Source organism: Amblyomma americanum, chromosome 1 (genome assembly GCF_052857255.1).
Source record: "Amblyomma americanum isolate KBUSLIRL-KWMA chromosome 1, ASM5285725v1, whole genome shotgun sequence".
Classification (NCBI taxonomy): Eukaryota; Metazoa; Arthropoda; class Arachnida; order Ixodida; family Ixodidae; genus Amblyomma; species Amblyomma americanum.
The window spans coordinates 436,195,951-436,207,146 of NC_135497.1; the positions used below are offsets into that span (position 1 = coordinate 436,195,951).

Genomic DNA, 11,196 nt, shown 5'->3' on the forward strand with positions numbered 1-11,196 from the left:
TGGTCTTTATGAGGATGATTTCTTTCTCTTTTTTGAAAACTAAACGTTTTGACAAATTTTTTCGAGCATGGACACACCCTGGAGTACGCAGAGTGGTCTCCTTCGCAATTTGCGCAGCGCAGTGCTGCGGCACATTGCTCTGAATGGCAGTCTTTGGAGGCTCATTACACGCAGGTCTTGCGGCCGCGGCAATTCAGTGCGCCGTGCACGAATCTCTAACAATTGAAGCATCTGCGTGAGTTCGGAATGTAGTACCTGACGTTTACTTTAAGGCATCCGACTTCGATCGTTTCGGGTAATGTGCTTGTGCTTAATTTGAGAACCAGGTGTTTAGTATCTATTTCTTTGTTGTCCTTGCGGATTTTAATCCGATATAAATCAGTGACATTTTGCTCGCGAAGACCTTCTGGTATTTTTTTTCTGTTAGCTGAATGAAATCGTTTTCCGAGATGACACCACCCTGTCGGAAAAACCAGCATGATGTATGCTGGCATTCATAATGGACATGGTCGCGAAAGTACCGGGCATGCCGGGAAGAAAGACTTCCATACTGGAACGTGCTGGCAATGCCAGACATTTGTTGGGAAGCTAACTGGGCATGTCGGACACGATGGTGATCATGTGAACGCATTTGATGCTGGGACAAGAAAATGTTGGGAGGTTAGGTGGGCACAGAACAAACGATACTGGGCATGCGGGCACCCATAGCGGTGGTGTGTCGTGTTAAATTCCGACTGGCAGGTAAGCCGGCACACACCGAGCCAGGGCAGCTAGCGATCGTGTAATTGGCAACGCCATCAAATCTGAACCTGCTGCGCTCGAGCTGGATATCTGCATAGCACGCGCGAGTTGACTGCATTCGAGGAATTGCGGTCTTTATACTACCACTTCGACGCTGACTTCTACACCCTCTCTACTTGCGGCTTACGAAAACATAATTTCGAACGACGGCTCGTCTTTATAACGTAGGGACTGCAGCTAAGAAACTGTGTAATGCACTAAACATCCAAATAGATGGAACGCAGACCCCTCCCCCCCCCCCAGAAAAAAGAGAGAGAAGACGGAGACAGCCGCAGGGCAAACGAAATAGTAGACAGAACTCGTACCGCGTGAATGCGCGTTTCTTATCTATCAAGACACTGTTTCCTCAAGCATTAATTCTAAACCGCCATCCGAGTATAAAAATATCGCTGCATCGTTAGCTTTTCCTCGCGATATTAGTTGCTGCTGGCAATTTCGCGCCCTCCAAAGCGGTAGAATACCTGCAAAACTTTGCGTGTAAAATTTTCCTGTGCCCGTCGTGAAGAAATACCAGTCGTTTCGCAAAACACCGAAACTGAAACTCAGCATCGCGTTTTTGCCCGGCAGGGGGCCAGGCCAGCCAGAGGCCTTCGTCACCTCCGTCACGATATCGTCGACGTTGTTTTCAAGTCTATTATGGCGTGCGCCGCTATTTGCGCGGGTGTAACGAGGACGGGTTTTCAGTGTTTTGTGCAGTACCATCCTGCATTGTAGTGTGGCTCGTGCACGTATGTAACCACAGAAGAGTGTAGGTTCGCGTACCGCTGTAAGCGCGCCGCACGTGGCAAACAGGGTCAGTGGCAGCCGACGAAGCTTCCTCCCGTCAGTGCCCCGTTTGTTCTAGGTCGTCGCAAAGAAGTCGGTGCAGTCTCAGTTTTGAAATCGCAGTGCATGGACGTTGTTAATGTGATTCTTATGTGTTAGAATGTGCTTATTGTGTAGCAGGTCTTGTGCCGATGTCTGCGCCAATGGTTCGGTGCCGTTGACTTCGTCACGAACGGAGTTTTCAAGGCAAGAATATTCTCTATAGACTCGGATGCAGCTTTCTGTGAAGTTGCCTCTGAAGGAGTGACTATGCAGCGGAAGCTACGAGCTCTCACCGCCGGCTCACAGGCTTGCGTCGTTGGTTCGTGAGCGCGTGCGTGCAGCGCGCTTGTGAGAGCCGGCGTTTCGCGCTCGTATTTTCTGCTTCGCAGCCACAGAAAGCTGTCGCCGATTATAATGTATGCTGCATGCCTGTTGCGAATCCGTTGAACGGAAACTTTAGTGCGCCTATTTAGCACAATGTAAAATTTCTCAGTTAGTGCAAAAGTAAGCGGCAACGAGAGTACTTGCAGGCCAGCTTTCAAATGCTGCGATTGTGCAACTCGGAGAGTTATTCGCTTGCAATCCTTATCATTAGCTGAAAAGATGCATTATAATTCGTAGCATGTCCATTCAGTTCTCCTGCGTGGTTCTTTTCACAAAAGGAATGCCATAATATACAGGAATGGGCTTCTCTTTACAGGCTTTTAGTATGTGGAGAAGCTTCAGCGCAAGTCTGTCTACCATTTCCTAATCACTGTTAAAAATTGAACACCCATTTGTCAAGCTTTTTGTGTTTCTGTGTCTTTTTCCTCCTGTAAATTTTCATCATGATTGGAATATAAAGGGCGTCACGTCTGTTGCGTGTTACAATGCGTAATTAATGCCTGCTGAATCCTTTCACTCATGCTCGCATTTTGTGTGTGCTGCCTTTATTTTTCTGCGGTTTACTTGGTGCTTTAACAGGTTTTGGCAGTTGTCATGATAACAGAAGTACTTGTGTTGACAGACTGCAATTTTAAGGGAGCTGATTGCGTTAAATATTCTAGTTTTCTCTTTTTCTCTATTCATAACTGAGGGGAATCAATGTTGTGACACATTCTTTCATTTCTTATATCACTATGCTCTCTAATAACCAGTGTTCTCAGGTGGATCGTGGCTCGTCGCATGCGGCTCGTCTGCATCCACTTTGGAGCCTACAGCACGGGTCTTGCCTCCTCGTAAAAGTAAACTTTGTGAGTTGTATGGAATGAAAAGGAGCGCGTGGATTCCGGCAAAGTGTTATTTTATGGCTTGTTTCAGGACAGCATTTAAATAAGCTTTTAGATTTCAGTACACATTGGATAATCATGCTGGTTTAAATGAATTGCATTTCAGTCATTACAGTACGTGAAAAATGTTGAACCCTTTGTAGGATTCGGGGATTCGCGTTCCTTTTGCTTCAAGTGCTGGCAAACGAATATGATACATTACATAACATATTTTACGTGCTCATTACTACCTAACAATAAAACAAACCACTCAGGATGTTTTTCTCTTTTGGTAATGATCCCTCTGGTGTTCTGTGTGTATTTACAAGCGTGGGTATTTACTTGTTTATTTATATATTCATACTCAAAGGCCCCATTACAGGGTATTATTACATGAGGGGTAGACATGAAGTACATCAATAAGGGTTGCAGTTGTTCAGTTTGATGTGGCCCGCACTGGTGGGAAAATAAATTTGGAAAAATTGTTGACCATTTCAGCCTTTTCCATCAGTAAACTGCATCGAAGCAATCTTCAAATATATTGCAAGTGTTCTTATAGGTAGATAAAACATAGGCATCGCATTTGAAGTCTTTTTAAAAGAAACGAAGTCATTGGTGCAAATGTGTTCACCATTCTTCTACAAAACGTGTGGTCAAAACGGCTTGAAAATGATGTCATTAGATTTTCAGAACCATTCTGAATGCATTTTTAACATTTTTATACATATCAGGCCAAGCTTGTGTCAAGGGGACCACTTCACTCTTTCCTGCGGCCTTTACAATCACCGCAGAAGCAATGGGAGTTTTTCTCCAGAAGTTACTTGGTCTGCTGTTGCTAGAGGCGTGAAGACCCGACCGCTTGCTCCCTGCCTGTATCTGCGGTGGTGGGTGGCATTCACCTGGTTCGTGCTGTCGGCCACTGGTTCATGGTGAGTGCAACACCGAAATTTAAAAAAAACAGAATGCTGAGCCTGCGCTTCTTCAGTGCAGCCCACATGCGCACAGATTCATCACAAAATGTGCTCGGTGAAAATATTTAAAAGCAGGAATCACTCATTCCTCATCCAGAAGGAAGTACTCTGATGATTTTCTTGCACGTCTCATGGTCCATGATTAAATGATGCTTAATGCTAAGGGGAAGAAAAGGAAAACTCAGATAGTGAGTTTTGAAGCTCACCTCATGAAAATGTACCATCGGGGCAAAAGTGTCCGCAACGTGCGAGTGGTAAATGCTGTACCGCCATTATTGGCTGCTCGCTTGAGGCGATACTTGTAGAGCATAGTCCGACTCACATACACTAACATTTGACTGTCAAATAAATATTGCGGGGCAATATATATAATACTTCATTACGCTGATATCACTTTTCACGTGTCCTGAATTATTTTACCCCCATATACCTCACAACTTCCTTAAACGAGATACCTGTATCGATACCTTGAAGGAATACTAATGACTAATGTGTTAGCAAGTATCAGGAAAAACTGTAATATTGGTGTTATTGCTGCCGCCGAACTGCTAGATGTTTGAGGACATGAGTTTTCCCAATTATCAGATTTCGGGTTAAGCGCAAGTTTGCTTGTAGCCATTCTTGTCTGCCTAACGTCACCAGAAAGCAACAGTACAAGTTGTGTGTGCTGGCAAAGATAGTGACGCGTACTGAGTATTGCAATTTCAGAAATTATGTCCGATGAATTGTTTAAGCAATAACAAAGAGCGCCCTATTTTGCTGTCGACGTATACATTTAACTTGCAGCATACCCTGATGAAGCTACCAATAAAACATTTCATTTAAACATTTTTATAAAAGAATAGCTGAGATTATGGTCAGCCATGCGTGCGATTGAATATTCACTGCCCTCTATTTTTTTTTTTAATTCAGGAACTTATTACCATGTCAGCATCACAAACCTTAATTTTCAGCTCCTTACATCTTAAGCCAAGCAAACTAGCATAAAACATTACAGTGTGCTTTAATTTACCTACGCTAGGTTGAGAAGAATAATCTTTTTTGGTGTATCTTCGTTTCCTTAATGATATGAGGAAAGTTCATGTTCTTGGGAGGTTTATCAAAAGGGATGAGGAGGCTGTACAAATGCAGGAGAATACATTGTGTCACACTGGCTGTCATTGCCTCTGAGATAAGTCTGTTTGCTAGCGAAGGCCGATTTTATTCAAAGCGCAGTTCCGAACTTTGACTTGCTGGCAGTTAGCTCGTGCTGGCAGTTATTTTCAACAAATAATTTATGCATTGCCATCTGGGGAAATGGAAGGTCGTGAGGCACCGGCAAACATCAAAATGCCTTTCCAAGAGGAGCAGATCTATGCCTCTTGGACGTTACGTGTGTGCAACGTGCTGTCATCGCACCGCGCTCCTGTAGCCAGTGTTGGTTTTTTCAGTGCCCATTCCATTCACGAATTATATGATGCACTTTGCTTGGGTGCGGCATGAATTCTTGCTAATGCCACTGTTTTGCAAATCTAAAGCTGCTGTGCTTGAAATTTCAGGAGCTATATTAAAGCTGCAGAATTCTTTACACTTTGAAAATTGCCATGTTAATGCTCCACGTGGCAAGTCATTCTGCAGACTGATGCAGACCTGCCAGAAGATCAACTACAAATGCTGAGAGCCTTGACTTTTTGTGAAATGTAAAGTGTAGAACGGTTGACATTTGTGCTTGAAGAATACATGCTATCATGCACAGTCGGACTGAAGGCAAGCATGCACGAACATTAATTCGTTTCAGATTTCTCACATGAAAAACAAAGGAAAGGGGTCTGATTCACAGTATTTGCATAGAGTGCAAAGGATGAAACATACAGGCCTGATGGTTACCAATGACGTGGACCAAACTGGGAGTGAAAGCACCTTCTCCTCCCGCGTGAATGGCGGATGCAGCGGTGGGGCAGTGACGACCCCACCGCGATGTGGCAAGAGGCAGAAACAGACCCCTTTGCACCGGCCGTAAGAAATAGAGAACACGTTCCCCTCTAGACCGGCCATGGGGAGACATGCGTGCAGCTTGTACCTCATAAAAGGTTAAAGACAGTCTGCAGGCTACCTGGCGTAGCGAGAGCGGTCAGTGTGTTGAATGTTGTGATGAAAAGCAAAAAAAAGCTGCAGGTTTTGTATGGGCCAACCCAAGAGGAAAACCTCGTGTGCTGGATGTACTTCAGCTTTGGTATATATTATTCTCAGCAATGCTGGAAGATGTGGACAGAATGATGATTATGCACACGCTATGTTGAACTGGCAACTCAATTTTATTCATGAAGCATTTCTAGATGTTCAATGCAGATAAAACAGTCAACAATCAGTCCTGTCACGTTCCATCGTTACCCTCATCTTCCCTCTTCCAAAAATGCCTCTTCTGCTAGTAGTGATAGGGAGGTGCTACTTATGCATGTCTTTATAATCAAACATTGTTTTACGCTCAATAATTTCCTGTGCTTTTTCATCTCGGTTTCAGTCAACTATCACTGTATTGCATATATACTTTGATTATAAAGACACATGCGTCAGTAGTGCATTGCTATCGCTTCTAGTGAAACAAAGGGTATTTCTGGAAGGGGAAAGATGAAAATAATGATGGAGCATGTGACGGGACTGATTGTTGGCTCTTTTTTCTGCACTGTGTATATTGTAATGCTTAATGAATAAAATTCTTCTGTTAATTCAGTGCAATGTGTGTAGTGCATCTCATCCTTCTGTCTGTCTCTACGAGCGCTGTTTTTGAAAATGCTGAACCAACCGCCCCAAAACCATTTTGCATGTGGTATAGTGTCTATATTTTTTTTAATTTGTTTTGAATGCTTCTGATTCTTATGATGATGTTCTTATCTCATTTTTTTTACTGCAGAGAGCAAGAATATCACTGCCTGCTTGTTGCACAGCTGTGCTGTGTCATGGGGTCTGACTGCTTTACCTGCACATCCAGGTGTGGCCACACTAATACCATAACTGTTTCATTTCAGCCAGTAATACTTCCTCGTGTCATTCAAAGAGCACCTAAAGTTTTTAATGACACTTTGGGTTATTGGTGCAGTTGGAGGAGAAAAGACCTGTGGTGCATGATTATTTATGCATTCTTGTGTTGTAGAGCAGCTGCCTTTCCTTATCCCTTCACTGTGATGTATTCACAGAAAAGTATGCTGAAGACTTCATACATCAATCTGTGGGAAAGGTGCTGCGTATAACACAACTGATAAGTGTGCTCACGTAAGTATCAGGATGTATCTAGTGGATTGGATGAGAATTCTGGGCACACAACACAAAAATAGCAATTTCAGCAGACACCAGTTGATGAGACATCAGTGCATGTTTCTTCTGCAGCTGACATGTGACAAGACTGAATAACTTTGTGATGGTGAATTTTAGTTTATAAACTTGAAATTGGGTCATTCCAAGCCATCTGACCCAGAGTTTGTTCGAGCATCTTCGATTTCCTTTAAAAAATGCATATAGTTTATTCTATTACTTGAAGAATCATTATCCCAGCTTGTTTTTGCAAAACAAATTGTGCTGTGGCCCCATCTTAAAGGGGCACTAAAGGGAAATACTAAGTCAGGCTAGACTGGTAAGGTGGGATCAGATGAAAGCACTTACGTCATTTTAACCAGAAAACAACACTTATAGATATACGTGTAAGAAAAGCGAGAAACACGTGGTAACGTCCATTGTAGATTTGAGCCGCGATAGTGACTGGCGGACTCGTGAGCTTTCAGGAGGAACGCTATATCGTCATATGGGGCCATTAGCGTCGAAATGCGAAGAAGGCATCATGGCGAGCATAGCCGACAGTGCGAAGGGTCTCGTAGTTAAAACAGCGCAAAAGCGATAACTGAAAGAAAGGTTAGCTGCAAACATCAGCGCTGAAGCTTTCGCTGGACATTCTGTGCACTCTGGCTGTGTACAGCCATTGTACACAGCAAGATCAGAACCGCAAAGCTCAGAACTACATTCATGGTGCGTATGCTTGCTATGCGGCTGGTGAAGCAGCTTCTTTCTCAATTCAACCATCGAATCAGCTACTTTGGGCTGGCAGCGGGCATTATGAAAAAGCGAAGTGTTTTTTTTTATTTTTAGTAAGTGCTCGCGCAGACATGCAATCATGCACATCATAAACATGTGAAGCACTATGCAGGTGCATGATCTTATACGTTTTCTGCACAGTGGAAAGATGAATGTTCTAAAGATATCTGAAGTACCACATGCATGTACTCACTTTTCATTTGGTTTAATAAAGAACGCATGACTATCAATTTTTTTAGACTAGACATTATGCTTTCACTTACAAAAATTGGAAATTTGTTTCATGTTTCATTATTTTTAAACTGAAAAAGGTGGAAAGCTATCCATTTTTAAAATTATTTACCAAATTTTATGGTCTCACAAAAGTTGTATGAATGGCAAAGCAGCCTATAAAATGTTTCAGCGATGAGAAAACCTAAGCCATGCCAGAAAAAAATCCTAAATTGGCGAAAAGTTGCTTTCTTTGGCATATTCAGCTGTCAGTTGCATAGTGATGTGGTCCTGGTAAGCATAAGAAAGGTAGTAAGCTGCACAATACCATTCAGTCGCATTTATTATCACAAGTTTAATTCGACTCATTTTTGTTCTAAAAAGCATCATTCTGCAAGTTCAGCATCAATGCCCTACCGTGGTATTGCTCCCTGCCTGCTCCTCAGTACAGTGCATGCTGGAGCCAGCTGCGAGTGTAGGTTTAAGCAGTGCTGCAGGTGGTGTGCTGGGCTTGAATGCTTTCATCTTCTGGAGTACAGAGGTCTACTCAAGGGCACGGTGACAAAAAATAAAAATTAAATGGCCACTAAGCAGAAGCATCAAGTCAACCCTCGTGGTAACTGGAGATGTGGACCAAAGACCGCTGCAGCCACGCTCCTTATTGCACAGATTCAAGAAGCACTATGAAATGATGGTGCTGTCTTCTGCTTCCTTGAAATCATTCAAGAAAAACAAATTGAACTAACTAAGTGGTTTAAAAGAGCACCTTGAAAACAACAGTAGAGTTTCATCACATCGTCTTCATGTGCAGGCTCTTTCCCACTTAAGGGAAAACTGGGAGTGGATGGCTACCGTGCTTCGCAAAGCACAGCTGCTGACAGCTGGGGAGAATTGATGGCAAAGGTACATGCACAATAAATATGCGCCCGTTCTAGCTGGCTCTAGGCAGCAGCGGTTCTCAAAGTGTGGCGGTGTCGCGCTCCCAGTTTCTCTCTACGTGTGAAACAGCCAGTGGTACTTCAACTGTGCATGCTAGAATTACATCGTAATCAGTAACCCATTTGTTTCAAGTGTTCAAACATGGATGAACATGCCACCAGGCCTTTCAACCCACAAATATGGGAACATCCATTTGGAGCACCTTGCAGCACTACTTATATATGGTTTGCAACCGGCTCTAGTGAGCACTGCAGTAAGGAGCAGGCACAGAGCAACGTTGAGGTTTGTCATCCGTGCTCAGCTTTCAACACTGTTTTCTCGCCTAATACAAAATTACTTCAATCACTCTCCAGAATAAATTGCATACAATGGTAATGTGCAGCTTACTACCTTTCATATTTTTACTAGTATCACCTCACAAGAATTCACACCTTAATATGGCACAAAAAGCTACTTTACTTAAATTAAGAAATTTTTTTTCTTAGTGCTTACGGTTTCTAATCGCTGAAACATTTTTTTGGCTTCTTTGTCTGGCAGGCAACTTCGAAAGTAGTTGTAATGATTACTGTGAGAAAATAAAATTACATCAAAAATTGAAAAATCGCATTTTTGTACCTGTTTCGAGTTTATTATTTATTTATTGTTACACGAGTTTTGAAACTTGAGACGGTGGCTTTGGCATAGAAATTTTTTTCGTAAAAAACAAGCTGGGATAAGATTTGCTTTAGTAATGTAATAAACTGTGATGGTTTTAAGGAATTTGAAGATGGTTGAACACTTAAGTCTGTCAATTGGCAAGCAATGACATAAATGTGCATCTCCACCTTAAGTAATCACAAACTTGACTAAAATGCAAGGGGAATGACAGAATTAAAAACATTTATTTTGACCTTTAATAAGTATATGGTGGAGGGGGGTGCTGAAGAAAACACTAGCTCGACATATTTTGCCACCATTTTTTTGGAGGCTAAGAGAAATGTTGTGTACTACTTTTGGTAGTGCCACATACTTGATCTAGTAATAGGTTCAGCCTCTTTCACATTGTTGGGAACTTTCTACCACTGCTTCAGCTCTGTTTTTGCCACTGCCTGCAAAGGCGGTAAGGGAAGCCTGCTTTTTGAAGGCTCTCGACTTGTATGCTACTCGGCTCTGTCTGAAGTTGTTAGGTGCTGACGACAGCAGAATTACAGGAGGAAGGTTCTTTACCCGTGCAACAGGTGAACGATGCGGAAAATAAATATGCGCTCTTTCTGTCGCTATTCTAGGCGTATCAGTGTAACACGTCGCATTCAAGTGACAAGCTTGAATCTAAACCCCTGAGGCACTCGTCTTGCGGAATTTCCAAAGTGGTGCATAGTGAATGTCAAAAAATGATGAGATTTCAAAGCCTGTGGTTGTGCAAGATTGACGTTTTGATTTTTGGTCGGGTGTAACAACTTTCGTGAAATTAATATATAGTTGGGTAAAATTCAAAACAAAGCAGCAAATGCCCCTCAAATGATTGCACCCAGCCAATGGCGAGGACTTATTCTCAAAACGTGGTTAATCCCCTTTGGCCTGCTAGGGTGGCGTCGTAGGGGGAGCCAGACGAAAGCAACTTAACCATGGCATAAGGAAAATCGTTCGACGTCATCGGCTGGAGCACCTCCTTTGAATGATATCTGCTGCTTCCCTCTTGATATGTATCCGACTATAGCAACATTCACAAAACAGCTAGCAATTGCCTTATGTGATGTCCAGATTTTAACAATGGTGAGATATGTAAATGATCTTTTACTGGTTTAATGGTTTGTTAAATGATGCCAACTTTCCTTGATTGTTCCTGAAGTCTCAGTATTTATTCACGTTCACTGTGCTTTGGAAGTGCCGCAAGGAAAGTGTGAAATGTTTAGATGCAACGCAGTTCTTTAAAGGTGTAGTAAAGCGGATTCTGAGCTGGTATTTTTGCCGTGAAACCTCTATCTACATGCTCCGAGCGTTCTTGGAAACTTCGAATTTTTGTCTTGTGCAGCCAATTTTTCTGTTAAATTGGATTAGATGTCCTAGCTCCCACCATTTTTTTAACTGACCTCTGAGAGAAGGAGGAGTCAACTAGCGCGGGGAGTGCCTTCAGCCAGTCACGTGGCAGCTCTTGCTTTTGCTTTGCTTTCAAGTTTCTA

The 11,196-nt window shown here is 42.7% G+C and overlaps 1 long non-coding RNA gene across 1 annotated transcript; it reads left to right on the forward strand.

Moving 5' to 3' along the window:
- The first annotated feature begins 2,751 nt into the window (after positions 1-2,751).
- On the forward strand, positions 2,752-10,687 carry LOC144103976 (uncharacterized). The gene is made up of 4 exons (XR_013308395.1): positions 2,752-2,840; positions 3,587-3,784; positions 6,717-6,794; positions 10,602-10,687. It is a non-coding gene; the product is annotated as an uncharacterized LOC144103976 (long non-coding RNA).
- The last annotated feature ends 509 nt before the right edge of the window (positions 10,688-11,196 follow it).